The following is a 6,000-nucleotide window of genomic DNA, read 5'->3' on the forward strand; positions in this document are numbered from 1 at the left end:
CACATTAAGTCTACAGTAGATACAATATATATACATGCGGGACAACAGTGCAAGTGAAACAGAAAGTAGAATAGTTGCGTAAATAAGATAAGACAAGATAAGATCAGATGTCCTTTATTCGTCCCATACAGGGGAAATGAATGGATCTACAGCAGCAAAGACAGTCAAAAGTAATGGTAATAAACAATAAATAGGCATTTTAACATCTATAAATATTCACTACACATATAATGTCTTGTATTATGTTTTGTTTTTTTGTCTTATACCGACGTGCAACCTCTCAAGACCCCTGATATATCTGTGAACCAAAATGAGCACAAAACAAGCCACTTATTATTCAAAGTCACAGATAAAACAACAACAGACTCAGTTAAAACAGCTTCAAAGCACAGGAAGCAGAAATTAGATTTAAAGGGGGACAAATGACTGTGAGAGGGGAATTAATGTGAGATTTATAGTGAGTGTTTTTTGTTAGTGTGTGCTGTGTTGTGTTGTCAATAAAGTTCTGGAGGACAGAACATGATGCAGAGACATCGGTACAGCAATATCTTAACAGGTGTCAGCGTTTTAGTCTCCGTTTGACAATGCAAGGATTTTTTGCGCTCTTGGAAATCCCATTTTTGAAGTTGTGACTCCGTATTTTGGAAAGGAGCATATTGTTCTGCGCGAGTGAACAAAACCATTGGAATTAAAGGTGCAGTATAGACAGGCTTCTTCTCTGAGCAGATAAGTCGGAGAATGAGGTTTGTGTTAGGACCCCTGGATAGGACTGAGGTTAAGGTAAGGGTTAGGTTAAGGTGAGGGCCAATAAAACAACCCTGAGGGTTAGGATAAATATCCAGGTTAGGCTTAGTTGATATTCAGTCTTGGGGTCACCACAGTGGACGATGCCCTCCCATTTACCTGGGCTTTCCGACCGGCTAGGGTCAATTTAGAGTGTCCAATTCACAATAAGCAACAGGGATCGAGCACGTTGCTTGAGGAAATCAAACCGCCAACCCTTCAATCATGTGCTAAGTTCTCAATATATTGTCCTCATCAGTGACTGCTTAGCACCAGCGCGATGCTCATAGTGACAGTAACGTATGGATGAACACTCGGGGCAGCTGTTCTAAGGCAGCGTCATGGGACGTGACAGCACGGCAGTAAATGAAATCTGAATCTGAAAATCTGTCGCATGATGACAAATCTTTGTACATTGAGCATAAACTGAAGAGGCCATTATCATGACAATTTAAAGTTTCCATAGAGTGGTCCTATCGCACACATATGTGAGTTATGGAGGTCTTTTTTTATGGTCAAAAACCTCCTAGTTGCTGCAAACGAGTTGATAGAAATCTCTCCTCACTGAAGCTCTCGTCAGCCGCTCTGTTTCAGACCGAAATCTTTACCCCCAGAAGACAGACTGTGTTGTGATTGGCCAGCCCAGAGCTTACCCAACTGTCTTGTGATTAGCCAGGTACCCGGAAGTGACGTCATTAGCACACCCGCTCTCAGAAGCGCAGCTCCCCCCTCTGGAACAGTGGATGCACTGCTACTCATTATTATGACTTTTATGACCCGGAGTCAGACCCAGAGTCATAAGACAATGTCTCAAGTGAAACACACACACACACACACACACACACACACACACACACACACACACACACACACACACACACACACACACACACACACACACACACACACACACACACACACACACACACACACACACACACACCATAACCAGTGAATGGTTATCACCCGAATTTCCTCATTGTCTTAATGTAAATAAATAATATCATTTAAGGCATTTATAGTTGAAAATGAATGAATGAATGATGTGGTGCTTGGTTCAGATGACCTTTGGTTGTGCTTTTTTCCCCCAGACTAATAAAGATAGAAAACTTGTGCTTCACATTTTTTTCTTTACATGATCCACACTCCCCCCCCTCCCCTCCTCCTCATTTCCAGCCCTGTTGTGGACCGTTCTCACTCTGAGAGTGAACGGTGTGACACATTTATAAATGGATGCATGTTATCCCGCAGCTCTTATTAGTATCAAGGTGAATGCGGTGGCTGCATAAAGGAGCATGACCTTCTGTCCGCGGCTCTTTAATACTGTTGGAAATTTAAATCATCCCCCGAAAACATGCATTATTCATCTGACCTGAAGGCTGCAACATGTTCTGCTTACTTTAATCCATCAGTGTGGAAGCAGCCGCTGAAGACTTCCTCCTACTCATTATCACATCATCGTAGATAGATAGATAGATAGATAGATAGATAGATAGATAGATAGATAGATAGATAGATAGATAGATAGATAGATAGATAGTATTACTATTACTATTACTGAAGGACTGAAAAGGGTAGGTCTTGATGATGAAAGAAGAGTCTACTCTTTCTTTTGGTAGTAGCCGTGTGGTTTCCAAAACCAGGGGGAAGCTGTGAGACGCCGCATTTCTTGCATCGCGCTCAACTAACAAATCTTGTAAATAAAAGATTGTTTTGCCATCAAAAGCCATTTATGAGTGTTGCATTTGTTGTTTTATAGAAGGAAAACACTGTTCAGATGTTTGAGGTGTCACTAAAGCAACATTTTTTTTGCCCCAAAGTCACTGATCTGCTTGAAATGATTATTTTCACAAAAAGCCTGTTTTCTCAGTTTTTTGATCAAAAACTGTGTTTTTGGTTAAATCAGCCTAATTTCTAATGCCAATTACTAAATAACAAAAAAGGTAGAAAGAAAGTTTTTTTTCTTTTGGTAGTTTCACTGTTTACATATTCTGTGGGTCTTGAAAGATGGGTCAAAATGCTAGAAAATGGCTGGCAGGTATAAGGTAAGGTTCATAAGACACTTTGATATGTGTGACAGCTATGATACAAACAGGGATCGGGAGAGATATGTACTGAAAATATCTAGCAGGTTGGATGTGTTTGTCCATTTAAGCTGTACTACGTTTGGTGTAATAAGGTTTTTTGACCGTCAGGTCGCTACATTATATTGGATTACATTGTCTTAATGTCTGAACCTATTGATTGTCATTCACAACCTGGAGCATCAAGGTAAAATTTCTATGCATCGGTGATCCTTGATAAGCTTGGATACATGTGGACAGGAATGTAACTTGGATGTACGGTCTATGTTCCCCGTGTTAACCTTTCCTGCTTTATCTCCTGACCGTGGTCGGGGAACACGGGAGATCTATTTTCTCCAGGGCCGGCGGTAACGTCGGTTTCCTGGGTAAGCTCCCGAGACTTTACTTTACTTTACTGAGACACATAGTTGTTATGTGGTGGCACACAAACGACAGGCCGTTCAAATGTTAAGAGGTTATTATGTCCAGTGTTGTGTGTATTGTACATGTATTGTTCTGTTTAGCAGTGTAGCTCACAAAATAGTATCTGTGATGAGATGACGCTCACATATATGTGAGTTAAGGAGGTCTACTTAGAAACATTAACTTGCTTGCTCAAAAACCTCCTAGTTTCTGCAAACGAGCTGATCTAAATCTCTCCGTTACAGACCAAGTTGTGGTGCAGACCAAGTTGTGGAGCCCTTAAGAAGATGTTTAGCAGCTTATGAAGTGTCTAGTGCTGGTTTCTACAGCAGCAACAGAGCGAGCAGTTGACACAGCTCCTCCTCCTGCTCCGGAACTGCTGTTCAGATGAGTGGTGAGACCGGCTTGTGACGTCTCTAGCAAGCACATTTCAGATCTGCTTCGGAGAGCTCAGCAAAACAATAAAAGCCTGCAGGGTTCTCAGCAGTGGCTGAACTGTTTGTTATGAAACTTTAGGGCTTCATACATGAAGTAATGACACAGATACACACCCAAAAGCAGCATTGATTGGAGCTTCCTGGTCTATGTCGCCTTTAATGACCTTTCATGGGCCACCTGCATAGTGTCACGGCCCACTTTGGGAACCACTGATGTAGTGCATGGTTATTTAATGGTCTGAGGTACTTTTTCGTCCAAGATTTTTACAACTTTGTTCTGATGTAATCACAACAAATGTGAAAAGGTAAACAGTCACCACGTGCACCTCTTCAGCCACGTGCTTTTGCGACATAGAATGTTGACACTATACTTGATGTTTAGGACATCATCATGATAAAAGCAGCATAAAAGCAGCTTTTATCCAAAGTGACTTACAAGAAAAATACATCTGCTGCGAACATCACAGATTTCAGCTCTCTTCCAAGTCAAATTAAAGACTTTTTGTCCTATCGACACTGTCACCATTTCATGCTACTGGATGTTCCAGACAAATGTGGAGGAGCTCATAAATCTGCAGATGTCAGAATGGTCATTGAGAGCTCCCCCGGAAACGACAATAAACAGAGAGGTCCTGCGCAAAACCTGGGCTAAAGAGTGCTAAGAAGATTCACAGGGTCTTCATCACAGGAACAACTGATACCGGTTTGGAAAAACTGAGATGGAACAAACAGCTTGACCTGGAGCATCGTGAGTTCAATGACATTCTTGGTAACTTGGTAAACATTCCTCAACCTCACAGTGAAGCAGATACTCTTCCTTGAGTGGATGGAGAGGACCTGCCCAAATGCTCGCTTCTTGTTTAATGGCGATAACTATGTTTTTGCCAACACAGACAAGATATCTCCAAAGCCTTGACAATGACGGAGGCAAACACCTGATGGCCATTTGATGCAGAATACTGGACCCATCAGAGACCCACATAGCAAATATTTTGTCCCTGTTCAAGTACAAGAGTCAAATTCATACCCCTCTTATTGTAGTGGGGGCATCCTCCTGTCTAGCTATACAGCTAAGGACATAGACAACATGTCTCCGTCCATTCCCATTTTTCCCATTGACGATGTTTACTTTGGGATGTGCCTGGCCAAAGCAGGACTTAGGCCTTTTGACCTGCAAGGAACATAGATGTGACTAAATATGACCCCTGCTATTATAAAGACCTGTCATGGGTGCACTTCAACTGCTTATTTCTTGCTCAAAATTCAAGCATTTCCAATGACCCATGTCTATTTACTCTAGGGTGATTTTCAAAAAGGTTGGAGTTTAATTTGTTTGTTTTCAAATTTGCAAACCCTTCAAGGATTTCAAATACCCTTTGGAACCCTGTTCATATCACTTTGTCCAACTTCTCGAGAATAAATGCTGTTTAAAGATAGTTTTTGCAATGGTTTTTTTTTCAACATCACTGCCTTAAAGTAGACATATGATACCCTATTTCTACAAGTTCCCTGGTGTCCTAATGACCATGTCTGTGACATGCTTCGGTCAAAATACCTTAAGGATGAAGCACCATAGCAGTTCAGAACGCTCTCTTTTGAGTGCATGCCTCTTTAAATGTAAATGAGACACAGGAAACTACGTCAGCGTCACTGAGGCTCCAGCAGCTAACAGCAGTTAGCATTTGGAAAAGCCATCATTTGCCGACTCTAGCCGGCACATTGCCGTCATATATAAAATGTAAATCCTCTGAGGCTGAAAGTTTGTGTAGAACTCTGTGCTGCACTGTGTAGCCAAGAATAGAACACTTTGTGAACTTCCGCTCTTCCGAAAAACTATCGCCCTCGCCTGCACTCTCGCTCTAGCTCGTTTTTTAGGGACAAAGCGAAGCTCTGCGAGACAACAATTCTGTGAGACCACAAAAACGACTGAGTCATCTTTTTTCACACTTTGCCTACTCATAGGGCCTCCAGAGTCCCAAATATATAATAATAATAAATAAGTATTTAAATGATTCAAAAGTTAATTTTGCATAATATGTCCCCTTTAACTCTAACACACTTGGTCCATGTCACACTTGTCTCTTCACTGAGGAAGGTCGTCACATCTTGAGCGATACTCCCCACCATGGTTTTGTCAATGTGGAAATAAGAAGGTTTCATGTCCTACAAGTATCTTCTCCATATTTGTGCAGTAAAGACTCATCTCAACTGTTTGGCTAAAAGCCCCAAATGTTTTTTTTGTTTTTTTTTATGTTATGATCCATAAGGAACTGAATTTTAAGTCTGATGCAGTA

At 41.3% G+C, this 6,000-nt stretch overlaps 1 pseudogene across 1 annotated transcript in view; it reads left to right on the forward strand.

The window, feature by feature from the left end:
- LOC310929922 (N-acetyllactosaminide beta-1,3-N-acetylglucosaminyltransferase 3-like) overlaps positions 1-4,892 on the forward strand; it is a 40,016-nt pseudogene extending 35,124 nt beyond the window's left edge. Inside the window, exon 3 of the transcript in view lies at positions 4,135-4,892. The product of the transcript in view is annotated as an N-acetyllactosaminide beta-1,3-N-acetylglucosaminyltransferase 3-like (transcript). The remainder of the gene's footprint in view (positions 1-4,134) is intronic.
- Positions 4,893-6,000: the final 1,108 nt, after the last annotated feature.

The sequence above is a fragment of the Microchirus variegatus genome, assembly GCF_963457635.1.
Source record: "Microchirus variegatus genome assembly, chromosome: 1".
NCBI lineage: Eukaryota > Metazoa > Chordata > Actinopteri > Pleuronectiformes > Soleidae > Microchirus > Microchirus variegatus.